Raw genomic sequence first — 13,510 nt, 5'->3', positions numbered from 1 at the left:
ATCCACAACAGTAAAATTTGGAAACAACTTTAAAAAAATCCGTCAACTGGTGAATGGACAGACAGAATGTAGTATATTTATACAGTGAAGTACTAAGTGGTGATGGTTCTTGTTTAGTCACTAAGTCGTGTCTAACTCTTTTGTGACCCTGTGGACTCTAGCCCTCCAGGCTCCTCTGTCCATAGGATTTCCCAAGCAAAAATACTGGAGTGGGTTGCCATTTCCTTCTCCAGGGAATCTTCCCAACCCAGGGACTGAACCCCTGTCTCCTGTATTGGCAGGTAGATTCTTTACCACTGAGCCGCCAGGGAAGCCCACCACTTTGTGCTAAAAAGGAATAAGCTACTGATACATGCTTTGACAGGGACAAATCTCAAAAGCATTATGCTTAGTGAAAGAAGTCAACACTTGGTGACACATATTATATAATTCCATTAATGTCACATATCCAGAAAAGGAAAATATACAGAGGAAGAAAGTATATTATGGTTGCTTGGGGCAAGGGCTGGGATAAAAATGTAGCTGCTGCTTCTGAAGATTAAGTCTCAAGAGGAGACAGACCTTTCTTACAGGACCCAGAAGTAACAATGTGCTGTGGGTATGCTGGTCAATCTCTTCAGTTGAAAAGCAAAATGCTCCCACTTTAGCATCTTTTTCCTGAAGTATGTTATTTGGTCATTGATTAGGGAAGTTCAGGTTTAAAGTTCAGGGAATAAGAGAAAAAAAATTGACTTATATTTGAACAAAATACCACAGAGTACAAATTCTGTAAATATAGTAGATGTAAAAAGAGTTAAAAGAATCCTCTTTCAATCAACAACTGATTAGAATAAAGCCACATTTCATTTTGCATCTTCCAGTAAGTTCCCTCTGTTCTTTCTGTTATAAAAATTATAGAGAAAATAAACTATACCAAGGAAAGGAACAGATTTTTGTGTATCAAGTGATAGTGTGAGTATGTGTATATATTGGGAGGAATATAAAAAATTGGGAGGAATAAAAAAAGAAACTTGAAAAGAGGTTCTGGAGATTGATCCATAAAGAAACATAAATTAATTCCATACCAACTAATTGAGATATTACATCTATAGGCACAACAGGCTAAAATTAACCCTAGAACTCAATAGCTATCAAATAACAATAATAAAATAGTTGGAAGCTTTAGATTTTAATGAGGGGTCATTGGTTGCTCTTTCTGACAATATAATAGGCCATAAAGATGAGCTCTTGCTCAGTTACGCTTATTAAAGAACACATTTTTTTTCTTCTAAAAATACAATGCCTGAAGATGCTCAGTTGAGATTCCAATTTGGTTCGTGACATCCTGACATCTTGGTTGAGAAAGCCAGCTTGGAAATTCTGCATTTTGGGTTTTAAGGCCTGACTTTGGCCTAGTCTTGCCATGTCATGTCTTGAAGATTTGTCTCCTTATCACTTTTCTATAATGCTCAAAGAAAATTTACCTGAATGAATCCCATTTCTTTGTCTTAACATTTAAAATGTAGTTAAGTAGACAAAAAAGATGATGGTAGGGGAAAACAGAGGAAATACAAATAGAAGTTGAAAGCACAAACTGTCATTCTAGGTCAAAGACCCAGGCATTCCACACTCATTGAAACACATCTGGAGAAGCACAGATACTATAGTGTTTTAGAGAGGGTGAAAAAAATAGTAAGAAGCCTGGCAAACATCTTATAGGAAAAATAAAATTAAAGCCCATATCAGGAACTCAAAAGCCTTCTAGAGGACAATCAATCAATAAATGTGAGCACAGCAGGCCAGGTATAATGAACAGTTTTCACCTCCTTAAAGTGTTATTCTTGTTCGTATTTTATTTGAAAATGCAGACTTCAGTACTTCTTTCTCCACCCATCCTTTGCTGGCAAAATGGGTCCAAGAAATAGTAACTTTTTTCCTAAAAAAAAAAAAATAGTAACTTTTTTCTTAAGTAAGCAGGATGCTGAGTCATTGAGAGGGATCTGAATAGAGGAGACTCCCTGTCTCTTGGAGCAGGGGTTACTTGGAATGTACTTTCTAGAGTATCATAAAGAGAAGATGGGGATCCACTATTTGACATAAAAATCTCCCAAGTTTTAAATATTAGCTATATTATAAATAAAAAGAAAAATACTTCCATGAAGACCAATATTGTAGAAGTGAAGCAAATCACATTCATGAGACAAGTATGGTATATGCATCCATGACATCTTTGAAAAATAGACCATAAAAAAGGAAATTCAGAGCCGGACACATGAAAGGGGGCCTAGTAGAGTATATGTATTCTGGATCATTCTAGAAGAGATAACTAGCCCAATGATGAAAGTTAAGAACAAGAATTTTCAGTGCCTCAGGAGAAAAAAATGCCTTCAAAGTAAAATTTCAATCAGTGAAATGGTTTTGGTTCATGAAGTGACAAGCATCCTGTGATGGTTAATTTTATGAGTCAACTTAAGTAGGCTAAAGGATGGCCAGATAGCTAGTAAAACATTATTTCTTGGTATATCTGTGTGTGTATGTCTGGAAGAGATCAGCATTAAATTAGTAGACTGAGATAAGATCACACTCACCAAGGCAGGGCAGCATCATCCAATCCTATGAGGGACTGAATGGAGCAAAATGGCAGGGGAAGGTGAATTCATTCTGTCTGCTTGAGCTGTCTTCTCTTGCCCTTAACATTGGCTTCCTGGTTCTTGAGTTTTCAGACTCAAACTGGGATTACATCATTGGCCCTGGATTTTCAGTTCTTCTAACTTAGTGCTGAATTACATCACCAGTTTTCCTGGTTCTCTAGCTTGCAGACAGCAAACTGTGTGACTTACCAGCCTCCATAATTATGTAAGCCACCGCCTATAATAAATCTCCTTAAATAGTACATATATATGGCCATGCATGTATATATATACATACATATATATATGGTTGTGGTGGTGGTTTAGTTGCTAAGTTGTGTCCGACTCTTGTGACCCCCGTGGACAGTAGCCTGCCAGGCTCCTCTGTCCATGGGATTCTCTAGGCAAGAATACTGGAGTGGGTCACCGTTTCCTTCTCCAACATATATATATATATATACATCCTATCAATTCTGTTTCTCTGGAGAACCTTAGACAATACACACCCGATTGTTGGCTTCAAGCTGAATGATCCTCAGTCAGAGATATGTTGAAGAAACTATTTCCTGCTTCCTCTCTGAGCACTTTAAGATCCCTTCTAACCAGGAAAGTCAGTGACTTCCAGACTCTCAGCAGTTAGACAAGGGAAAATGTATAGCATACACTAAGTTCAGTTCCTTAATATATAATATTGATTTATTCACTGTTGACTCAACTTGAGTAATCATTATGTCTTCACAAACTCTGGAGTAAGACCAAATTTGAATTGAGGTTTTATCACTGCTAATTTTGTAAACTTGAACAAGTTAAGCTCTATGAAACTAAGGTTATGAATCTGCAAAATGGGTTTAGAGAAGTACCCCTCTCACAGTGCTACTGGGTAGGTTATATTAAATGATAGATAGAAAACACTTAAAATAATGTCTGTAGCATAGTAATTGCTTGATCGATCCAAAGAAGCCCCCAAATAGACTAAAGTGTTTCTGAGAGATGAGAACAATAGGGGTCTGGGAAACATGAGTAGTCAGAGAAGTAAAGTATCAGCATGACTACAGTGTTGGTCACGTGATATGCTCGGGGTGTGATAGAAATGTGTCATAAATGTAGGTGCATATTGTGATTCAGAGTGTAAACTCTATGAGAGCAGTGACCGTGTCTGTCTTCTTCATTGTATCCCTAGTGCTAACTCAGTAGGTTGTTGAAATCACTATTTTTAAATAAAAGGAGTGTCAACAGAATCTCTTTATAAACCTAAGTCTGATGGGGAGAACATGGAAAATAACCATACTGTGCTCAGGTTTAAAAATATGTAAAAATTTATGCTTGCCTGGTTTGACCTGCAATTTTGCAGATTCTTCATGTTCTTGATAAATACATCTAAAAACTTTGAAAATCTTTGTTTTTGTGGACATTAATAGAACATACTGTTCTGTGAAGTCTATTTGAAAACTGTGAGGGCCCCCTTCAGACCTGATGAGAGTGATCCAGCTGGGCCTATTGATTCATAATAGGTGGGACTCAAGAGCACATCGCACAAAACCACAAATCACAGGGATGGTAACAAAAATTTGTAAACACCAGTAAAATTTTAGCAACTGGTCAGAGTGAACACCCAGCCAATCAGAATAGATGTCAGCCCTAATCAACTAGTTGAGATAAACTCATGGGTACTGGTAAATATCAGCTCCATAAATTAGAGGACTCTTTGGGACATTTGCTTATAAAAATCTATAATCACAGTATGTCCTCTATGTGTCCTCAAATGTCAAAGTTCTCTCGTTTAATCATATGTACTTAAGTGATTATAGAGTTCTACAGTAACACTTAAAATACAATATCCTGTGAATAAACTACTGCTATTATATTGTGATCTGAGCAGGTTATTGGGATGAACTGATGCCCTTGCCAAATAGCTGTTCCAAGATTTGAAAATGAAGATGCTGTTTTGCTTGGGGCATACTCACAACCCTGACCTGGGGTTCTCCACGTCCAGTCCAAGAGACACGGATTCAGAAGAGCAGAGCCTTCTATTTTCCTTCCATAGGTCCAGAGTGTCCTGTACTTCTAAGTACTTTGTTAGTACTTAAATCAACACTCTAATTACAGGAAAGAGGAAAGAACATCAGAAAGCAATGCCAAAACTGAATGGAGAGAGCTGCTTCTCATGAGCAAAGAGTTATATAAACTGCTCAAATCTGCTGCCTTCACTAATGCTGAGGCATTTAAGGCAGATGGGAACATCACCCCCCTCTTTGCTCCCCCTAACATTTGGGTTAGTGCCACTTAAGTTTGGAAAACCAACAGGGAACCTGTGGGCAATATATACAGGAAGAGATCTGTGGCATCAGTTAAGCTGGACAGTTCTTATCATTAATAGATTTCAGTTGTGGCCATTGATACCAATTGAGTTATCATCAACATATGCCCTGTTTACCATACTCTTTACTGATTAGACTCCATATCTATGTTGCAGACAGGACTAGACATCAGAATTAAGGGCATTTAATATTATCTATTTGCATCAGTTTTGAAATTAATTTAAGTTTTAGAAAATTGAATCACTGCTCATCAGCCTTTCATAAAATTCAATCCTCAGACCACCAACACCAGAATTCCCTGATTGTTGGAAATGTAGATCCTAAACTCTCAACCAACACCTGTTGATCAACTAGGGACATTTTTTAAAACTAAGTTTTATATTCCTAACTTCCAAGATGTTACTTCAGCTCAGGTTACTTAGTCTATAGTAAATGCTCAATAAGTTTGTTGAATAACATGACCTATTAATTAATGAGATCCTAGGATAGATAAATTGGATGGGATTAAATTAACCTGGGATTTGCTTTTATCTTTCTTCTCACTGATCTTCAGTTGGCAGAACTAAGATCGTAGGAAAAATACAAGTCAAAACATTTTCTACAGTTCCCTTTAGGCTTCCAACTTTCCATCAAATTAGTAATCTTTAAGAGATGAAGTTAATCTTGGAGCAGTTCTATGCTGGCTAAAACTCAAAAGAACCTAAATGGTCTAGAGTTAAAGCTTAAATCTCAGACAAATAAGAAAATATTCAACATCTGATGAAGAGTGAGGGGGAGAAGCAAGCCGTGGAGAAAATGCAGAAATAAAAATGCAAGGTGAAGAGGGCAGCAACTGACAAATGCATATGCCACATGTGTCCACACAGCTGTCATGGGTAACTGGCAAGGGCTAGCCTGACCATTGAGAGAATAGATGGCATCCAACATGGTATGATTCGGGTGTCAAAAATCCTTCAGAAACTTCCAAAGTATCTCTTCCACCAGTTTTTCTTACTCAAGCATAAAGAAACAAGATTATCAGAATACCTAATCAATTTCTATTGTAGGTCCCACAAAACTGAGCCTCATCAATTAAACATGAAATGCTGGGTTTAAATTAAGTTTCTACTGCATGCTATCTCAGAATCTTCATTACTTCATTGGGAATGTTAACACACCTTCAAGAGCCAGCAAGTAACATGTTGTGTGCATGTGTGTGTGGAGACAGACACTGGTTTGCATGATTAAGGAGCTCAAGGAGGTGTGTGCCAAGAGGGTTGACAGGGGAGTAGAGTAGGGGAGCATCAGGCACCGTAAAACACAAGTTCGCCAGCAGCTGTTATCATGAATGTCACTTAGTGCATAATTTCACTGGTTTTTCTGCCAATGACAATGTCAGTGAATGACATTGCTGATACTCCTGGGAGGCAGCACACAATACTGGACACAAACCCTTATTCTGTGCTTCTTAATTTGAGCAATTCAATACTGGTTTGTCCTGTCAAAGAAAATCTTAAAAAGGGATACTTGCTGGCTCTTGGGGGTGTATTGACAACAAATCTCACCAAAACAATAGTGGACTATGAATAAACTGATCACATATTATCTGGAAAAAGATTATTTAATGATGGGTCCCTTTCCCTAGAGCTTCCCAGGTGGCACTACTGGTAAGAATCTGCCTGCCAATGCAGGAGAACAAGAGATACCCGTTTGATTCCTGGGTCAGGAAGATCCCATGGAGTGAGAAATGGCAACCCGTTCCACTATTTTTGCCCGAGAAATCCAATGAACGGAGAAGCCTGGTGGGCTACAGTTCATGGGGTTGCAAAGAGTCGGATATGACTGAGCTTCTGAGCAAGAACACTTTCCCTAAGGGGCGGCCTGTGCTGGTTTGCCTCTTCCTGCATTTCCTTTCTATTCGAGAGCCCACAGTTCAACTCCTCCAGGTCATTACATACATGAAGAGAGCCAGGAGACTCTGACATCTGCTGCGGGCGATAATGTATTTGAAGGGATTGGAACACACACTCAGTGGTTCCTCTCTCCCATGCATACACAGAGCAGCATGCCAAAGCAAAAAGACCCAAGGGCGGGTCATGTTCAGGAGCACTGACTAAAAAGCTCTTTAAGTTTTTAGAAAAGAAAAGCCAAAATTTATCTCTTTGAGCTCTGTGTCCTATCTTGATCAAAGTCCAAGAACACGAACTGGATCATAAAACAAGAAAAACACAGCAGTGGTGGAGGATGAGAGGACTGGAGAAACACTATCAGGAAACGTGTGCGTTGATATGGCCAAAAAGCTACCTTCCAGTCCCCCTCTGGGGGAGGCTGGTGGAAGCTTGCTCCTCCACCTTAAAGTCTTCCTGACCACACATGAGCTGTTTTACTTTCTCCTAAGCATAGCTCAGCCTTCCTCTGCTCTGGTCTGACCTTGCCTTCAGTTTCAGCAAACCCATCGTACCCTGTTGTTCTTCCCACCCTTCACCTTATACTACATATTTGTGCGTGTATGCTCAGTCACTTCAGTTGTGTCTGACTCTTTGTGACCCTATGGACTACATCCCACCAAGCTTCTCTGTCCATGGGATTCTCTGGGCAAGAGTGGGTTGCCATTTCCTTCTCCAGGGGATCTTCCCAACCCAAGGATCGAACCTGTGTCTCCCACATTGCAGGTAGATTCTTTACCACGGGGCCACTGGGGAAGCCCACTACATATTTACATCTCCTGAATAAGAAAAGGCACATCTAGATGGTTCCAAACTAGGTTTGAAGAAGAAGAAACAGGATTGAGTCTATCTGAATAGATGTTGTCCTCAACCAGTCTTTTATGAATGCTCTTCCTTCAGTAATGCTCCTAACAAGTCACTCCTCTCCCCAAGCCTTCTTTTTCCTTTGAAGTATTTATTGGGCTGACCTATTTTGACTGTAGTACATGTGATAAGTGGACTGTGAAAGACTTAGCTGTTTGGGAATTGCTTAAGCTCATTAGAAAATCTAGAATTGAACCTCTGTCAATTTTTCCCTGAATGGAGCTAGCACCCTGACTTATGAAAAAGTAACATGTATTTCAAATCTTAAAGTTCTCTGCAACAAATCTGTTAATTGAGAAATTACACAAGCAACTGAACATTACCATTGTTGAGCACTTACTACCTTCCACATGCTTTTACATGTGCTGTGCTTGGTCACTCAGTCATGCTCAACTCTTCGTGACCCCAAGGACTGTAGACCACCAGGCTCTTCTGTCCATGGGGATTCTCCAGGCAAGAATACTGGAGTGGGTTGCCACATCCTCTTCCAGGGGATCTTCCTAACCCAATGATCAAACCCAGTTTTCCCACATTGCAGGCAGAGGCTTTACCATTGGGGAAGGAAATGGCAACCCACTGCAGCATTCTTGCTGGAGAATCCCAGGGACAGAGGAGCCTGGTGGGCTGCCGTCTGTGGGGTCACAGAGTCGGGCATGACTGAAGCAACTTAGCAGCAGCAGCAGCAGCTTTACCATCTGAGCCACCGGGGAAGCCCAAGAATACTGGAGTGGGTAGCCTATCCCTTCTCCAGGGGATCTTCATGACTCAGGAATTGAAATAGGGTCTCCTGCATTGCAGGTGGATTCTTTACCAGTTTAGCTGCCAGGGAAGCCCCTACACACTCTAATGCCTTCTAATTTAATCTCCTTTGGTGGATTCCCATCACACACAAGATGAAGTTCCTTTTTAACTTGGCTTCTACCTGCCTCAAGCCTCACTTTAGGCAAATCCAGATCCACACCCAACTTAGTGTAGTTTTCCGAATAGGAAGTGTTGTTTCATAGCATCATAGCTTTGAGAGGCTATTCCTTCTACCAAAACAACTTTTCTCCATACACACCCAGAAAATTCCTATTCTTCAACCATCAACTCACAGGCTACTAAACCTGTCCAGTTCTACCCTGACTTCCCCACTTCTAGGTAATAAGATAATTTCTTTATTGTGTCTCCAGATTCACATATGTACTTCTGTTAACCATGAGATTATGACTCTTTCAGGTTATCTTTCCAATAATAGCATCCCAGGACCTGGCATAATTTGATGCATAGTGTGACTTCAATAAAAACCTGCCGAATGAATATATAATTCTATACCATAGGGCTCAAAGAACTAATTTATATCAACCTCACAAGTTCAAATGGGCATTATACCATGCTTTGTAATTGCTGATTATTTACTTAGTTTTTTTATTCTTCCCAACCTTCCTTTTCCATTTTGTCAATTTGGTCGTAAACCATCAATCCCAATTAGTGCTGACTTCATTATTTTTCTTTCTGTGGCCTCAGTCCAGTTTCTGACATGCTTCTATCAGAGCAAGGCTCCCTTTCCAGCTGCCCTGACATCCACCATTGTAATTCCGCACCCTTATTTTCATGGCAGATGAGAACTCCCAACACTGGTGTGGCAACAATTTAAATTCTCTCCGTAAGTCCAGTTTTAACAATGCCAAGAAAACCAATCCAACAGAAAAAAAAAATTAAAAAAATAAAAGGTTTTTCATGCAGATGATTTGCAGCAAGAGGCATAAGCAAAGCTGTTTCCAGCTGGAAACAAGTGATCCCAGCTTTGGGTCCGTCACCTCCTGCCCCGGGTTAACAGGGACCCTCGGTGAGCAATCAGGTCCTCCATCCCAAAGTGCAGCAGAGCATCATGGCCCAGCTCATCTCCTTCCCTGCAGATAAAACATTCTTTGCCTCTAATTAAAAAGATTAATAAAGGAATAGGACACATCAGGTTCATATCAATCATTGCCCATGTGGTTCTTATTACTGTAATTAAAAGTTATCTTCCCCAAATTTTGGGATGAAAGTGCCATGATCTACAATTGAAACCACATTGTAGGTTTTACATTTTCCAACTTCATTAATTTTCTTTACAAAAGGAATGGCAAAGCAATCTTCTTATGGCTGATAGGTTTAGAGGTGTCCTTAACAGCAATTTATCAGCAAAAATGCACTTTTCTCTTTCTTGAAACACCCTGAACGAGGTGCATTTTCCTTTTGTATTCGAAATGAATGATTGCTTATTTTTATAATTCCTCTGCTTGCCTTTTCTTTTTGTTCAGCTATCAATGCCCTTGAATATTCTGATATGAAAGGCATCGTTAATGACAAGTGAAAAGTTTACTAAAGACTCTGCTATCGTGCTTTGGCAAGAACAAGGCAAACTTAATGTTTGAAGAATTTATATCTCCCAGAACACATCAGCCTCCCCAAACTGACACAAAGCACCAACATCCCCTGGCCCCTGGGTTCACTTAGAAATGTGTATGATTCTGGGGATATTGAATCCTTTTATACAATCTGAAGGAGTAGAGAGTCAACCCTGGGTCACTTTCTGGAGGATTAGCAACTCAATTTCAATGCAATCAAATTTTACTAAGAACCCACAGGTCAATCAAGCACCATGGGCTTATGAGTTTATTAGTCTGCAGCCAGAATGGAAATGGCTGGAGATATAGGTGGTGGTTCAGAAAGTGTGTGGTTTACATTCTCTTTAGGGGTATGAGGTCTCCAGGTGAAAAGGATTCTCCTAGAAGAGCAGTCGATTCTGATTCTCAAGTTTCCTGTTTTTTCCTGTGTCATTATATATCTCTCTCCTTCGTCTGAAACTACAGTTCTCCCTGGGACCCTTCCTCTCCCTGACTCTCTCACATCCAGGTTGCTAGAAGCCTTCACGGGTTGAAACGCACAGGAATTGCCTTTTCTCGAGGCTCTCTGCCTTCCGACCCAGGGCTCTATCTTTGTTTCTCTTATCTGTGTCAAAGCAGGGGCTTGTAACATTCTTTGCACATCTCACATCTGTGCAGTTCAAAGCAGGAGCCTGCAGCCTCAGTGTTTTTTCTTATCTATCAAGCTTTCCTGTGCAAACAAGGGCCGCAGCAGCTTCATCTACATGACTTAACACACTTAGAGACAGGGCTGATTGCTTCTATATTCTAGTTTCTTATTTCCATGAGAAAGTGCATACAACTCCAACTGGAAAGCAATCCACTACTTAAAAAACCTTATTGTTTTTAGCCTTTTGAAATCTTTCCACACCAGGGTCCAATGCACTGGACCACAGTTGCTTGTCCCCAGGAACTTAATGGCCTAATCCAAGACATTCACATTGCCAGACCAAAGTACAACTTCTTTTATAAAATCACATGGCGTGTATTATTTTCATCACTGAAATGGCACTAAACATAGTGTTCTTTGTATCTAGGCTTTTGGGTTTAATTCTTTTTGTGAGTCTCTAGCGTCTAAGAGATCTGTCTTTTCTCCTTTTGATGTCCAGTACCTCTCAGAATGTTCTCACATTGCAAGTACTCAAAGACCATTCCTAAGGATGATGCCTTTAAGAGATTTCCACAGTGGGGAAAGTCAGAGTGTCCCAGAGTTAGACCCAGCAGGTGGACAGTATGTGCATGGAAATGCTTGTACGTATAGATAATTAATACCCTTCTGCAATGACTGTCCACGTCAGAGGCTGTCATCTTGGCCCCCCTCAGATTTCTCAAAAGCTGCTTATCTGTGCTCAGAGCCTCTCTTGTCTGTGCCAGTGTTCTCAGGCAATGGGGCAAAGGATGGGGTCAGAATTTCTTTGCCAGAGAAAGAATTTCCACTTACCTAAGCAGTGCTCAGAAAAGTGCAATGCAGACCACAGACAGTGAGCTGCACTTACAAGTTGGAATCTTAAAAACCAAATTAAAATGTTCATGAGGGTGTCAACCTCTGTACCTTCCTGGAGAACCATCTGAGCGTGGAGACTGTCCTGGATGCTTTCTGCCAAGTACACAGGACATGGCCCACACCTCAGGATGGGGAACCAAATGGTGGGATGGAGAACATCTTTTCAGCCTAGAACTAGGGACTCCAAGTTTGGACCCAGGGCTATATGGAAGGACTGATCTACATACTAAATGTAGAGGCAGAGGCCAAATACACAGAAAGAGGAAAAGCAGAAGTGCTTCTATAGTGCTAAATATTGAAAATGCTGGGAGAACATTCTCAAAAACAGTCACTTTGGGTTAACTTGTCAGCCAGTGATACCCCTATAGTTCTTTACTGGGGACCGTGCCTATACTGAAAGTTACATTTTTCAAGGGAGAGCCATACATTTCAAATACTGTAGATCTGCAAACATTTTCAATGAAAACATATCATTTGAGATAACAGATATTTTCCACATTTCCCTTTGTTCCTCTTGGATACTTTTCTAACTTATGTTTGGTTTCATCATTTTTAGGACCAGAAAACATTATCAGTGGGACAGCTAGAGCACCAGCCCAACAGAACACTCTGAAACAAGCAACAGAAGCACATTGTTTGGGCTGCAGATCCTTTTTTTACTTTTCCATATGTTGGTCTACATGGAGCTAGTGATAAGGCAGAGTGTCTGTCACCCCGGCAGCTAGTCTGGAGGCTCTTATAGGGAAAAAAAACAGCACAACACATTGGTTGGAAATGAACATGGACGTTTGGATGAAATGTTTTGTAGGTAAGGGACTTGCTTTCCAACTAGTCTGCAAAATCCTTGAGACAGAGCCATGTACCTATCATCCATAATGCATAGTTTATTTTTAGTATACATTTACATACAAAGTTGATGCTAAGTCCTCGATGAACACTTCTTTCCAAAAAAAAGTTTACTGGCTGTTGCAGAGATATGATCTCCATTTAAATGGCATCCGTCATGCTTTGCCTTGGTGGCAGGCCATGCATGTTAAAGACAGCTTCTTCTACCCTGTTTAAAAAGGAGTCCTACCTTCAAAAACCAAGAGCAACCTAGTGATGCTTCATCTTGTGTCATGTCTGGCCAAAGCTACACATCCTTTTATCCCTTTCACTCTTCGATGATCAGATAAGTGACATCCACAGTTACATAGCAATATAATTTTCAATGTTATATATTAAGAACAGATACACATTGATGACAAAAACATGTTGAAGACGTGCTATAATTTAAGATTCAGAGAGGGTAATACAGATGGAAGAAACAAAAGAAATGGAATTTTCAATGGAACAGGCAAGAAATCCCTCCTCCTGAAGTGATGGTAATCAGAAATACGGAGATGAATTATTATTGGTCTATTGCCATAACCTGCCATGTTATAAAATTAGTTTAATTCTAGAGTAGATCTGAAATAGGCTCAGAAATTCCACTCCAATATATGTAGAAGTCTAAAATATGTAGGCTTGCTACAAACCAAAGCATAACACACCTAGTAGATCCCAGGATGACATCAGAAATTCAACACCAAACTGCTTGTGGAGAGGTCAGAGAACTCTGGACCAGCCTGAGCACACACTGTCCATGTGAGGATGAGAGCTTTACCTGGAAGACTTCCATGCTTGCTTTGATCTCCTTAAGACTGACTCTTTAGAAGTGAGCCAGAACAAACCAGCCTCCAGGGTTTGCACAAAATAGGGAGAAATGCTTCATATAATCAAGCTTCATCTTGGTCATTTAAAATAACCTTTGAATTGTGGAGTCAATGTTTAGAGAAATGGATGGGATGGGCTACCTAGGGTTTAGTACTTGAAAAAAAAGCATGTTACAAAATCTTTGTGGTGAATACAACTAAGTATT

At 40.1% G+C, this 13,510-nt stretch overlaps 1 long non-coding RNA gene across 1 annotated transcript in view; it reads right to left on the bottom strand.

Annotated features, from left to right (window-relative positions):
- The window catches only part of LOC122677855, a 75,007-nt gene that overhangs the window by 19,248 nt on the left and 42,249 nt on the right, over positions 1-13,510 (bottom strand). Inside the window, exon 2 of the long non-coding RNA XR_006335939.1 lies at positions 1,803-1,915. This is a non-coding gene — a long non-coding RNA (uncharacterized LOC122677855). The remainder of the gene's footprint in view (positions 1-1,802; positions 1,916-13,510) is intronic.

This window comes from Cervus elaphus, chromosome 20, assembly GCF_910594005.1.
Source record: "Cervus elaphus chromosome 20, mCerEla1.1, whole genome shotgun sequence".
In the NCBI taxonomy this organism is placed as follows: domain Eukaryota; kingdom Metazoa; phylum Chordata; class Mammalia; order Artiodactyla; family Cervidae; genus Cervus; species Cervus elaphus.
The sequence above is the reverse complement of the archived record's forward strand: the minus strand, read 5'-3'. Positions and strand labels throughout refer to the sequence as shown.